Source organism: Vombatus ursinus, unplaced genomic scaffold (genome assembly GCF_900497805.2).
Source record: "Vombatus ursinus unplaced genomic scaffold, bare-nosed wombat genome assembly UNPS02014935.1, whole genome shotgun sequence".
NCBI classification, from domain to species: Eukaryota; Metazoa; Chordata; class Mammalia; order Diprotodontia; family Vombatidae; genus Vombatus; species Vombatus ursinus.
In genome coordinates, this window is record NW_020954713.1 from 550694 (window position 1) to 565049 (window position 14356).

General features: G+C 37.7%; 1 long non-coding RNA gene across 2 annotated transcripts; it reads left to right on the top strand.

Annotated features, from left to right (window-relative positions):
• Positions 1-227: 227 nt before the first annotated feature.
• On the top strand, positions 228-11241 carry LOC114029640. 2 transcript variants are annotated; one of them, XR_003567513.1, is made up of 4 exons: positions 228-531; positions 6192-6342; positions 10124-10250; positions 10514-11241. It is a non-coding gene; the product is annotated as an uncharacterized LOC114029640 (long non-coding RNA). The 2 variants fall into 2 exon arrangements; XR_003567512.1 differs by having other exon boundaries at positions 228-526.
• Positions 11242-14356: the final 3115 nt, after the last annotated feature.

A 14356-nucleotide genomic window follows, 5' to 3' on the forward strand; every position in this document is an offset into this window, starting at 1 on the left:
AGAAACTGGGGTAATGGATGTTGACCCACAAAATGTTTTGTACATCTTGTAGTGTTTCTTGTAATAACCGCAGAATATTCCAGAATGTTTGTAAAATGTTCCAGTATGTACTGGAAATAACTGCAAGACATGTAAAACTCTCCCCAATCAGAAGAGAGAAAGCCCACGTTATTCAATATTGTACAAATTGATTGGTTCCTCATTACTGACTATTAAAAAATATTATTAGCCATTGAATGGTGTCTTTATACCTACTAAGGAGATCTTGGACCTGATCTGTTATGCAATTGTAGCCTTGCTAACAGATTGATTTTCTCTGAAATGCTAACTTTTATTCTTCAGTTTCTATTATGACAATTGGTGAACTAGCCAGGAAGTTTGTGAGAGGGAGCCCAGCCCCTGAGACAGCCCTCTTTGAGTAACTCCCTAGCATATACTCTAGTCAACTTTTCATCGAGGGACTTCTTCATGGATGACTGCCCCTGGGATCAGACTCTCCCTTGGCTTCAATCTCAATTCTTCTGAGGTAAGGTAAGCCCCTGGAATCCTTTCTATAGGAGAATCAGGCCCACAAATAGGGGATTCAGGCCCTTCTATAATGGTATCTGTACTGTCTATGGGGAATATGTCCCATCTGTAGTGGAATCCATCCCTTTTAAACAATGGGCTCTGATGTAGCTTACCAAAAAGTGCCACCCTCCCCCTTCCCCAAGAAATTTCTCATATGTTGGGACCAGGGGAAATTCTAAGTTCAACCAGAAATGACAAAAAAAAGGCACACTATTAAATTACGTGAAATTTGGCCAAAAAACATAAAAGATTCATCTGATAACTTATTCTGGCCTAAGCTTGGCACTTTTGATTTTTTTTTTAATAAAGTAAGTTAAGACCTGATATTGAACACCTCACCCAAAACAAATGGGCAGCCTTGTCTGAGGGTCATACCTGCAGCTTCTTAACGGGCCCTCAGCTCCTCCAACTTATTTTCCTTCTACTACGGTAGGGAATTTGATTTCTTTTAAAAATGAAAGACTGGATACTGGTATATTTCCTCTTGAGGAAAGATTTATGCGTGATATTACCTAGTCGGGAAATTTGGTACTTTTATAACTCAACCTTTTAGTCCTCCATATTGAAGAGGGTCACCCCTAAATTTGTTGAAGACTCTGTGGTAGTTATAACCCAATTTCAGACCATGTTTAGAGGTTATAATACTAACTGGGGAGATGTAGCTGATTGATGGAAACATTGTTCTCCCTGTGGGAAAGAACTGCCATCATAGAGGCAGCAAATAGACATGTCTCAGCTGGCACAATTCCTGCTGGCCCAAGGGAGCTTCCTAATTGGCCTTTACAAGACTCAGAGCAGAATCCTAACAATCCAATTGACTATACCAGGCTATCATAAGTTTGTTGATAATTGTTTTGTTAAGTTGTTCAGTCATATCTGACTCTTCGTGACCCCATGGATCATAACACTCCAATATCATCCATAGAGTTTTCCTGACAAAGACACAAAAGTGGTTTGCCATTTCCTTCTCCAGTGGATTAAGGCAAACAGAAGTTAAGTGAATAGCTTAGGATCACACAGCTAGTAAGTGTCTGAGACTGGATTTGGACTCAAGTCTTCCTGACTCCCAGCCCAGTGCTCTATCCACTGAGCCATCTAGCTGCCTCTATTACAAGTGAGGGGATCCTTAATCAGAGGAATGAAAGCATACAACATTCTCCCTGAAAATTGGAGTAAATTTCAAGAAATTATTCAGGAAGAAAACAAAACTCCTTACTGCTTTTATGACAGGTTGTGTAAAAGGGCTAAAGAGTAGGCAGGGTTAGATTCAATTAATCAGAGAGATGCTAGAATCATTAATTCTGCCATTGTTGACCAATCCATATCAGAAATACACAATTATTTCCATAAGAATCATCTCAGATGGCATGAAAAAAGCATTAGTGAGCTTGAATATTGCTCAATATGTTTTTGAAGAAAGGGGAAGGGAGAAAGTAAAACCTAAGCCAAAACCCCAAACACTCTTGGCTTTTATTTCCTTTTGAGCACTAGGTAATCAAGAATCATGAGTATGTATTTATTGGAACAGAATGGGTGATTTAACCAGGAAATGCTTTAAGTAAAGGCAAGATGCATGGAATAAAAAAATAGAAGGGACCCCTAGAGTGACCCAAGGAAAATTTACAGTTCAAAAATTTTGCACACTGTGTTTTTAAATTAAACTTTGAAGGAAAAACTTTGCTGACAAATATGTCTATGTATCTGTCTTATTGTAATTGTCTGGTTTTGTGCTAAGAAATTCTCTCTCTCTCTCTCCCCCTCCCTCCCTTCCTAACTCTGGCTAAGTTGGAAGAGCAGACAAGAGAATCACACAAAAAGGAAGGGAATCTTTGTTCTCAATTTGTAGAAATTTATGATACAGAAATTAAATTTGTAAATTCGCTACTATAAATTTCCAATTTTTAAAATTATGAAATATTTTATTGAATATATTTTTAAAAACTGCAAAAAATTTAGTGCAAGGGAGCCAGGTGATTTCACTGACAAAGAAATCAAATTCCCAATTCAGCAAGTGTGGTTCTGTTTTAGAAGAAATCGAAAAGAGGAACTGAACGTAGTATTGTTGATGTCAGATTTGGGAGAGCGAATTGAGTGTAAAATAAAATACTTAGAGGTTCTTGGTAGCCATTTGAAGCTTTATTAAGTGAAGCACATAGGCCTTGTTAATAAGAAGCTAATTAAAGGTGCTGATATTTGGGAACCAGACTTATCTAGAAGTTTCAGAATGATGAAGTAGTTTTAGAGTTTTTTTTAATGGGGGTTAAAGATTAAGGACAGCACAAGAAAGGATTCTATGATATAAGATGAGGGAGACAAAAGGAATTCTTTATGGTCTAGGATAAGGTTTTTAGAGTTTTATGGTGAGTTAAAGATTTAAGGACAGGGCTAAAGATTAGAGACAGGGAAGGGAGACAAAAGCAATTCTTTTCGAACAGCTTAAGGAGAAGTTTTATGGTATTTCAAGATAATGGGAAAAGGACTTTAGGATGCTCTCAAGCTCAGGAGGGGCCTCACAAACTACTGGAAAAGCAACCCTTAATATTCTTTTTAATCCCTAGGGTACCGTTTGTATCCACATCAGTATCAGTGAATTTCCAAAGGGAAAAGGGAAAAGTTATTTAAAGTAAGGAGCAATTTAAAAAGTAAAATTTAATCCGGAGTAATGTTTGTATCTGCTATGAATAACATAATAATATAACTTTACCTGGAAGCTTGGGACAAACTAGAAACAAAGGTACCAAAAAGTATTTGGATAGATCATGAATTTGTCAATTTTTGAGAACACCAAAGGCAACAGTATTGATGTTGTGTAATTAAAAACTTGTGCCAAATTGTAAGGTGAAAAATTCAGTAAAGATTAATTCTATAGATAGTCAGAAATATGATTAGGAAATAAAGATTAGAGGAATTAAGCAAATAAAAGAAAATAAGACAAACGTCAGATCAGAATATGAAAGAAACAATATTGGTGAAATTAAGGAAGTTGTAATCTGCACAATAGTGTGAATAGAGGGTTTAAATATAAAAGGTTTTGAAATTTTGAAAAAGAAGATTTGAGGAAAAATTTTGATGTCATTGAAATAAGAAAATTTACCAAAAGAGAACTTTTTTTTTTTTTTTGCTTAGGCAATTGGGGTTCAGTAATTTGCCCAGTTTCACACAGTTAGTAAGTGTCAAGTGTCTGAGGCCAGAGTTGAACTCAGGTCTTCTTGAATCCAGGTCTGGTGCTCTATCCACTACACCACCTAGGTGCTCCAAGAGAACTCTTAAAAGTAAAAATTTGCAGCATAAAATTACATGGATGTACATGCTAACATTTTGTCCTTGAAAGGGTGAATCCCATACTTGAGGATCTCCTAAGAATCAAGAAGGGGGATGGAAATATGAGGCTGAAGATTTCCTGTGATTAAAACTACAGAATTCTCTAAATTCCTAGGGAGGGGTGTATGGAAAGATAACGTGTGCACTTTATTCACACTCCTTAAGCATTGGGAGGAGCTAAATAAAACAGAAGAAAAAAGAATTGGTGATTTTGAGCTAACTGGGAAAAAGGTGGTTCCTGTAATTATGAAGTGCTTAGCACCTTGCCAGACCTGTGCAAAGGGTGAACAATGAATTATTTAGGTCTTATTAGGGATTCATTTGGATACAATGTTTCTTTGGTAATACTCTGACAGTTAAAAAGTGCTTTTCTAATGTGGCATTACCTACTTATAACTGCCCCATGATGTAAATTAGCAATTTGTTATGCTTATACACTTAAGAAATTCAAATAACAACTGAGAAATCAAAAACTAAATGTTTTAGCTCACTATTGAAAACAGGGCTCTGAAACTCTTTCAATTAAGCTTTAAAAACCAAAGAAGGCCTGGCAGGTGGTAAGTACTATATAAAAGTTGTTGTAAGTACTTTATATTGCTCTTGAATGCAATCAATATAGAATGCCAAAAGTGAGGAATGATTTGCTATGTAAGATTATTTGGAAATGAATGTGATTAAATTAATGTTACCTAATTGGCAATCAATTTTCAGATTTTAAATACATGATGCTGTGTATGTGGAAATTTTCTTATATTGTGAAACACATTGTTAGAAAAGTAACTTTTCCTTTTCCTCTAAATGGAGTAAGATTATAAATTGAGTTGTTAAAAGAATGTGATCAAATTATCCAAAAAAATTTAACTATTTTATGAGTTTTATTTTGGTTTCAATTGGATGATAACAATAACTTGTAATGAAGTCTTCTTTAAGATGTGAGGTTCCTTAGGGCATTTCTTGGGCAAGGTAACAAGATCTCATCAGCCCTGTTGACAGGTGTTGTGAAATTAAGTACAGAAGTTTGAGGAGTTAGGACCTCTCCCAGTGAAAGCAGAGAATTTTACAAATTTTCATTTGAGATTATTTGACTGTTACTTACAAAAATTATGAAATTATACATGTTAATGAATGGCATATGTTGGAATTACATCTTTGAGTTGACCTAGTAAAATGAGTGCAGCTAGGTGACACAGTGGATAGAGTGCTGGGCCTGAAGTCAGAAGACTCATCTTCATCTGTTCAAATCTGGCCTCATGTATTTACTAGCTGTGTGACCCTTGATAAGTCATTCAACCCTTGTCAAATCCTGAAAATAAATGACCAGAGAGTCTCAGAGGTTATGCAATTGCTGTTAACTCTGAAAAATACCAGAGGTCACAGAGGTAATACTCCAACTGTTAACTCTGAAAAACAAAATAAAACCAAAATGCTAACAGTGGTTGTAAGCAAAAAGCTTATTCCATTGAAGGAAGGAAACTAGACATGTGTGCTGGGGTCTTCTCTAGGAGCAGTCTCACTTTAGTGAAACCAAACCTTGGTACATATAGTAGTGGTTACACAGTGAACTGTAGCTGTGCTAATGAGACGGTAACAGCAACAATGAGGCATTTGATTCATAGTAGGGCTTCATGACCAAAACATGGATCCTACAGGTGCTTGTCCAAGCTCAGGGACTGCCTGGGGCAGGTGTGAAACAATTCTGTGATTTTATTGCAATACTGTTCATCCAGAAGGTGAGCACAAAGGATTGTTGTTATACCAAGCTCAGGGTGCATAGCTTACTTGCTGGGCCTTAGCTCTGGAAAATAGGGTGTCTCCTAATAGTAAAAAGAGAGGAATAAAAAGAAATGGGGATCTTGGTGCCTCGTTTGCCTCAGTTCCTTATCTATAAAATGAGCTGGAGAAGGGAGTGGCAAATCACTCCAGTCTCTTTGCCAAGAAAACCCCAAACGGGGTCACAAAGAGTTGAACAGAATTATAAAATGACTAAACAACAAAAAGTGAAATTAAACTTGAGATTCAAAGACTTCAATCTTGACTTACGGGTAAATGGACAATATAGATTAAAAGCCTACTATAATCAGTATTTTTCTGGGAATCAATATCATGTGCCAGAATGTAATAATTAATAATTCTTTAACTGTAAATGGAAGGTAAATAAAATGTCTTTATTGTTAACTATACATAATTGCAATATGAGAATAATAATAACAACCTAACCCCAAGTTATAATTAATGAAACTTTGTTGTTTAATGTAAAATCTTGTGAGATTGTACTTTGAAATTCTAAGTTTTGTTTTCAGGCATGAAATTATCTGAATTATCATGAAGTCAATGCTTCATCATTTAAGTGAAATAATAAATGTTGCCCAAAAGGAGCACAGTCTGAGAACTACTTCAGGTGGATGATTGTACCAGGGAAAAGTTGAAGTAGACAACCTTGCATAGGCTAAGGTAGGATTCTCTTGACTCAGTTTCCCATTATGTTATTTTTTTTCTGAACAGGAAAATTTCCCACCTGGTTATCTGAAACTGGCTTTTAAAAATCTATGAATAATATAGCTGTTAAATATGTTATGTGCCAAAAATCAAATGGAGGAAGGGGAGTTCTCCCTTGTTATGACTTAGTCAGTCTTACTATTATAACCATTTCCCTCTTTTTTTTCCTTTCGTAGTAAATATAAACAGGTCATTATTCATAGGATTAGAACCATAAGGGTTGAACTGGTTTTCACCACATAAACAAATTTTTGGAAAACTAAATTTAAGAGGTTATCTTAAATTATATTGAGTCTTGTTATTGGCAAGTGGAACCAGAGAAGCAGATCTTCTAGGAGAAGCCCCTTCGGAGCTGCCCAGAGGATGGGACATATTCCAGAATGCCCAAGAGAAGATGTTTCCAGAGACCAAACAACTACACAGGACATCTGGGACTTAGTATGAAATGTGCCATTTAAATGAACATTGAGAATGGGTTGCCAGGTTGCAGGGAGAATCAATGTTATTAAATCTTCCACTGGTGTTATCTCCACTGTTAGACTGTGAACTTTGAGCAGGAACTGTTTGTACTCCCAACATTTAACATGTGTTTTTGTATTCTTTCCTTAATTGTATTGTTTTGGCCTTTTGCTTCATGGTCTTTGGTTTGCTGAGTTTTCTTGAAGTAACCCTCTGAAGTGAGTGAAGTCCAGAAAAATAAAAACCCTTGGTTGTTAATTCCATACATTGAGGTCACTGCCTTAGAGCAGGCAGATAGAAATCCTTCCCTTGAGATCTGAGATTAAGAAGTTGGCCCAGGCCACACGTGAGTCTATCACTCCTTTCAAATTGAGATAGAAAGCTTATTTTAGCTCCACAAGGAGGGGCCTGTGCTAAAATCAATCCTGCTATTCCTATATTAATCAATCAAGAGAAATTGTTGCAAGTCTCCACCAAAGTCAATAGGTTATCACAAAATTCAACAGACTATAGCAGAAACCCAATTGCCTAATGAAGATACCCCATTGTGGGACCCCTCTTCCTGATTTTCTTAGTTTTCTTCCTAGAGTACACATATTGACTGCTGTAGTCAAATAGGTTCTTATTATCCTAGGCTTCATAATTGTCTTTTGGCTTTGTGCTATTACTTGCTATACAGATCACAAAATGGATTCTATTTACAAGACGGAATTGGTTTGGTTCTGATTCCTAATAATCTGATGATGGTTCAGATTATTGATTACAACAAACCTTATGCAATTGACATTGGGTAAATGATTCACGGGGAACAGATTCTCCAAGAATCAAAGATGGGAATTGTGAAATTCAATATTAACTCTATTTTGTTTGGTTCTTTCAAATATTGATTGCCTTCCATTTTGTGAGCTAGGCCTTGAATTAATATAAAATTGTATGATTATGGAGAACTAAATTGTTGAGACAATTCTGAGAGATGGGGGTAATGGGTGTTGACCACAAAATGTTCTGTGCATTTTGTGATATTTCTTGTAATAACCACAGACTGTCCTGAGATGTTTGTAAAATGTTCCAGGATATACTGGAAATAATCACAAAATGTAAAACTCTGGCCAGTCATAAGAGAGAAGGCCCATATTAATCAAGATTATATAAATTGATTGGTTCCTCATCATTCGCTATAAGAAAGCTCTGTTAGCCCTTGAATCTACTACTGGGGAAGTCTTGAACCTGATTTGTTATGCAATTGGCAGGCTTTCTAATAAACTAATTTGCTCTAAAACTCTCACCTTGTTTCCTCAGTTTCTATCACAACAGTATCATGGTACTACAGTACCTAGGATCAATTCACTCCCAAGTCAGTTCAAACCAGACTAACTTCATTTTCTTTTTTCTGACAAGAATACTAGATTGGTAGATGTGAAGAATGCTGCAGATACACTTTACCTAGATTTTAGTCCAACATTTAACCAAATGTCTCAAGCTATTGTTGTGGAAAAGATGAAGAGATGCCAGCCAATTGATAGTATGGCTAGGTGGATTCAGAATTGGTTGACTGACTGGAACCAATGAGTTATCATCAATAGTGCCATGTCATCTTGGAAGGAGATCTCAGGTGACGTGTCCTAAGGATCTGTGCTTTGCACTGGACTGCTTAATATTTTTTATCAATGATGTGGATAGAGGCATAGAGACCAGGCTTATCGGATTTGCAGATGTCACAAAGGTGGGGAGATATGACTATCACAATGAATGACAGAGTCAGGATTCAAAAATATCTCCATAGATTAGCATGTTCAGCTAAATCATAAGATAAATTTAAAATCTTATACTTGGGTTCAAAAAATTAAATTCACAACTATAAGATGGTGTAGATGTTGCTAGAAAGTCTAAGAAGGTCTGGGAGTTTGAATGACCTCTAATCACTATGTGGTGATCAAGGAGCCAAAAAAGCTGATTTGATATTAGGAGAAGGACAACGTATAGAACTAGGCAGGATTAATACCTTGCCCTGGTGAGACCACACTTGCAATACTGTTTAATTCTGGGTTCCATATTTGAAGTAGGATATTGATAACCTGGAAAGAATTCAGAGAAGAGCAACTAGGATGATGAAAGACCTTAAAATCATGTCATATTAACATCTAACTGAAGGAACTAGGGATCCTTAAGCCTAGAAATGAGAAGGTATAGGTGGGACATATACTTGAAGAGCTGTCATTTGGAAGAAGGATCAGACTTTCTCTGCTTGGGCTCCTAGTGTAGTACTAAGAGCAGTGGGTTGGCATGCAAAGAGGTAAATTTGATACTCGAGCTAACAAAACATGTTCTTGCAATTAGAACTATCCAAAAGTGGAATTGGCTGCCTAGAGATTTGATGAGTTCTCCCTCCTCGGATATCCTCAAGCAAAAGTTGAAAGAGGGATCCTGGTTCAGCTACTAGTTAGGCTAGAGGCCTCTGAGGTCACTGCATGCAATTTTAGGATTTTGGGTGGACATCTACTTGAGCTCCTAAGGCCTGTTTCAGTGGACACCTCTGGCATCTTCCTTTTCCTGGAGCTCTTACCTGATAGGGACATCCATCCCAGATTATCTTTACCTCCCATAACCATGGCTCCTGGAAGAAATAAAGAACAACAACCATTCTGCAAAGCCAACTTGGAACTAGACCCCACTTGATTACATAGTTTAGTTTTTTATTAATCATTACAGATTAAAAAGTGGGCAGGAGATGCTGTAAAAGCTGACAAGATGCTGACTCCAGCTAACTCTCCTGATAGCTAACTTCCTCTTTTTTTCCACAGCCAAGCTCCTGCAACTTAGCTGTCAAGTTCCCCGTGTCTATTAAAAGCCCCTGCCAGCCTAAGTTCTTTGCTACCAGTAAAAGTCATAGTTATTATGTTCAAATGCAAGTCATATGAGGATGGAAAACACCCTGAGCTTTACTAACCTGCCAAAATTTCCCATTCTCATGGAAATCCCTGTTCTTGTCAAGGATGGTTACCTGAGATTGGTTTCCATGACAATAGAAGGCCCCAACCAATCAAGATTTGTAAACACTCAAGTAAATCAATATAACATTCTTCAATTTGAACTCTGTGTTCTTCATCTATTGTTTATGCTCCCCATGCTTATGTTCCTCATTTATACCTATAAAAATGCTTTGTAAACTCTATTTTAGGTCCTTGTACCAACTGAGGCAGTTTCAGACCTTCTTTATTGGCAAATTGCTAGCCATTGCTAATATATTGGTTGTTTGGAACTTTTTTTCTTTTTCCAGGATGACCCTTTGGAAGATTTTTCCCAGAGCCAGAAACAGCTGATTTCACCAAGAATTTCTCTTTGAGGTACCACCTCTCAAGGTTGAATTCCCCCTGAAGTCCAAAACAAATTTTCTCTGAGCCCAGGTAAATTCTAGGAGTATCCTTTTATCTAGTTTAATTGGGGAAACCTAGGGGATTCTTTTAACCCTTCCTCTATTTTGATTGGGGGACTCTTTAATCCCTGTATTCAGTTTGACTGGGGAGCTCTTTTCACCTTTCATCTGTTCCAATTTGACCAAGTGATTCTTTCAGTCCCTTTATGTATCTGGATTGGGGAATCTTTGTGAGTGGGCCCCTATAGGTAAAAGAGTTCTAAAGAGTTTTCTTTTATCCTTTTCTTGCTGTAGCAACCAGCAAAAGACCTAGAGGGGTGATGTGCTAATAACTTCGCAGCTAGCAGGGACCTGACTTTCACTCCTCTAAGTTAAAGTTATGGAGGAAGATGTTGCCAAGGGCCTCCATCCTGGGTATGCTTGCATTAAGAGAGTAAACTGACTGAGTTGGGACACCTCAGGGAATAGTTATGGCACTTCAGACTTTGAATTGGAGAAACTAACCAATGTGATGTAGATTCTCTGTATCAGATACAATGAGGTCTTAAGTTTATGACTTAAGTCACTTTGCCATCAAAGGAAATGCCACTCCCAGTCTTGGGAATCTATCTCCACCCGAACCTGAGTAGGATAAAATCAGTTCAGGTCTGGGTTGGAGTTTGACCAAGACAAGAAGAGTCAATGAAATCTCATTATCTGTGATGTCCTTCTGAAGAACTTTGGAGGGAAGACTGGCAGGAGGAGCTCTGATTTCTACGACACAGATTACCGAGAGAAATCATTTTTTTTACAACATGTATTATACACACACACACACGTATATGTATATGTATATATATATATGTATGTATGTGTGTAAACACACACATTTGTGCCATGTCTAGGATGGAGTGGGGTGGAGAAGGAAGAAAGAAAGAGGGAAGAAAAGAAAGAAACAAGAAATTTATAGGATAACTTTGTTGTCTTTTTGAAGGGAATTACAAGTTGTATATGGTGGATTTGCAGTTTCATGTGCAATAATCCTTTTTATTGTGCTATGTTGTGGATTTGCTTGTTTTATTTCATCAATTAAAACTAAAATAAATTTTTAAAAAACAGATATTGACATCTAAAGATCGTAGACAGACTTGAGAGTTTTTTTTCTCTGTGTGTGTATGCATGAGTGTATGTGTCTCTCTGTGTGTATATGGGCATATCCGTGTGTGTGTGCCTGTGTCTGTATGTCTATTACAGAATGATCTATTCTGGTTTGTTTCATGAGTCATGTTATGTCTTAGGTAAGTTTTGTTCCTATGTCTCAATGTATGTGCCTCAATAGAGAAGTAAAGCTTGGAGCTATTCCAAACTGCAAAAGCTCTGTCAAATCAAATCTGTTCAGTGTGCTTAAGCATCTGTCTCATTTACAATCTGTTCTAGATATAGATTCTGATTCTGAATTGTAAGTGATAGAGCAAGTAGAACAGAATTTTATACAGTTAGGGAAATCTTTGCTGCAGGCAGAACAGCTTTTCCCACAGTTAGAGGAAGAGAACCTAGCTCTCTTAAGAATAAAAGGTTTCTTATTACAAACAGGGCAATTCCATTTAAGGGTGGAAGGATCTCTTAAAGTTTTTAGATAAGAAACTTTGGATAAAAGACTTCTGGGTTTGATTTCTGATTCTGTAGAGGGTGCACAGGTCAGTTCAGACCCAGATTGGCAACAGACAGGAAAACTTCTGTGGTGCAGAGATAGCTATTGGAAGATAAGACTTGTTAGAAGGACAGTATGTAAGTTGAAAAGCAATGGGGAATATTAACAGCATCCCTACTGGGACTACGTTGGAAAGCATTTTGAAATTTTGGGATCAAGGGAAACTCCTTGTTCATCTAGGCATGATGAAGGGACATGCTATCAAGTTATGTGAAATTTCTGGCAAAAACACTAGGAACTTGGCTGATAAATTATTTTGGCCCCAATTTGGCACCTTTGGCTATTGTTTATTAAGAAACAAAAAAAAAACCCAAAAAACCCCTACAGATTGCTATAGAAACTCTTACAATCTTTGGGATCTGGGTGACTGCAGAAGGTAAGCCACTTCTCCCTTGGAACTTCTATCACCAGGTATGATGTTCTGTTTATAAGGTAGGGGGCCACGATGGCATTCAGGGAATGGTAGATAAAATAAAGATAAAACAGTAGGGTTGCTTCTGGCATCACCTCTGTTTGTTCTGCTTTCCCAATCTTCCAGGCATCCAAACAATATAACATGTGGCATTCAGAGGATGCCCTTTAGCATATATTCCATTTGAGTACTTGTAAATTGACTTTATCACATGCCTAAGGCTAGGTATTATATTTACTGTTTCCTAAGTGTAGTAGATCAGTTCCCTCACTAAGTTGAGACATTCCCTGGATCTAGGGCCACGCCTGCCTTTGTTGTTAAAATTCTTCTCAAGGAAATTGTTTCTTGTTTTGGACCATCAGCCCAGATAGATTCTGATTGGGGAACCCACTTTACTGACAGTGTTTTCCCAGATCTGTTCCACTCTAGGGATCACCCCCAAGTTCCATACCCCTTATCATCTTCAGAATTCAGGCTAGATTGAGCATATATACAAAGAACTCAAGACTTTAATTGGCAAATTGAGCCCTAAAACCCACTGGAAATGGCTTTAGCTTTGTTCCTCTAAGAATCAGACCAAGGGGGAATTATATATCTCCTTATGAAATGCTCTTTGGTCATTCTCTTCACAAATCAAAACCTTTCCCCCTAGAATATACACTCTTTCAGGGATGAGTCATACCTATTGCTTCTTACATATGGGAATTACAGAATAGACTGAAAAAATTTCATGGGGTAGGAGCTGCAGTACAGACTGGACCACTGGACTTTTCACTGCTTTAGTTTCTACACTGATGATAAAAATCTATATCCATCTATATCAAGAACTGCCAATGATCTGGGGGAACTCAACCTGCCTGGGAAGTCCCCTTCCAAGTACTTCTGGCCATCCCAAATACAATCAAAATTGGAGAAAAGGATTCTTGGATACACTGTTCACCTGTGAAACCTGCCCCTAATGCTGATACTCCTTTAACCAATAAGGTATGATAGCCACAGGCTGCCTATTGTTATTGCTATCCCAAACAGCCCTCTAGCCTTGAGTAAACACTTCTGAAAAGGTAAAGGGTCAGAAGTTTCAGAGTGAATGGATATTTTTTTCCTTACCATTTCTTTTTGGCTTCACAATTTTTAGAGCCATTATATGTAGAATTGCCAGAACAGAACCAGGCTCACCACCAGCCCTTTCTCAAGCCTTGCTTTCCTGATTGTGCTATTATTACCCATTGCTCCTTCTAGCCCAATCAATCTGAAAGGTCAGAGGACTAACAAACAATTTCCTGACAAGTCAGAAATTTCCTAGCAGGTTAGAAGGTTAGTTAGCTTGAATGGAGAGGTGGCAGCCATATACTCGACACAATACTCATTTTCTTTTGCTCATTTTGTTGTGTGCCAAGCTCTTTTGCTGTCACTTTTGGATCATAAGACACACGCTTCCTTTTGCCTGTGGAGGATTCCAGCCAAGATATTATTGTGGCAGGGACCAGGGCTTCTGCACAGCCTAAATTGGTGTCTTAGGCCTGGCGGGCTCGGTCTCCTCTTCTACCTTCCACCATGTGGACTACCTTTGTAAGCACTCAGGCACCCTCTCCCAGTGATGACCAAAGAAGTGGGGTCTTATGGGGGTATAGTTTTAGTTCTGGACCCAACATCATATTTCCTTGGGAGAAGCAGGCAACTACCATAAAAACCTTGTCTGAGACCCCAAATCTTCTAAATTCTATTGCTTCTACTATTCTCAGAGTGATAGGAACATGAAACCAGAAAGAATTCTCCTTTATGCTAATTATTCTGTCACTTGTTTTCATTTTTAGCAGGTCTTCCTGACTTCGTCTACTGACTGTACTAGTATTACTGTCTCTGGCCTTATCTGACCAAGAATTACATCTTTCTAACAATGTGTGGGTGAGACATACTGCCACTATCAACACCAACAGTTAAATAGGATATAATTTATGAGATGCCAAAAGTCATTGGGCCTCATGGCTGTTGGGTTTATCATCCCATTCATCAAAGTACTCCCAATTCATGCCAA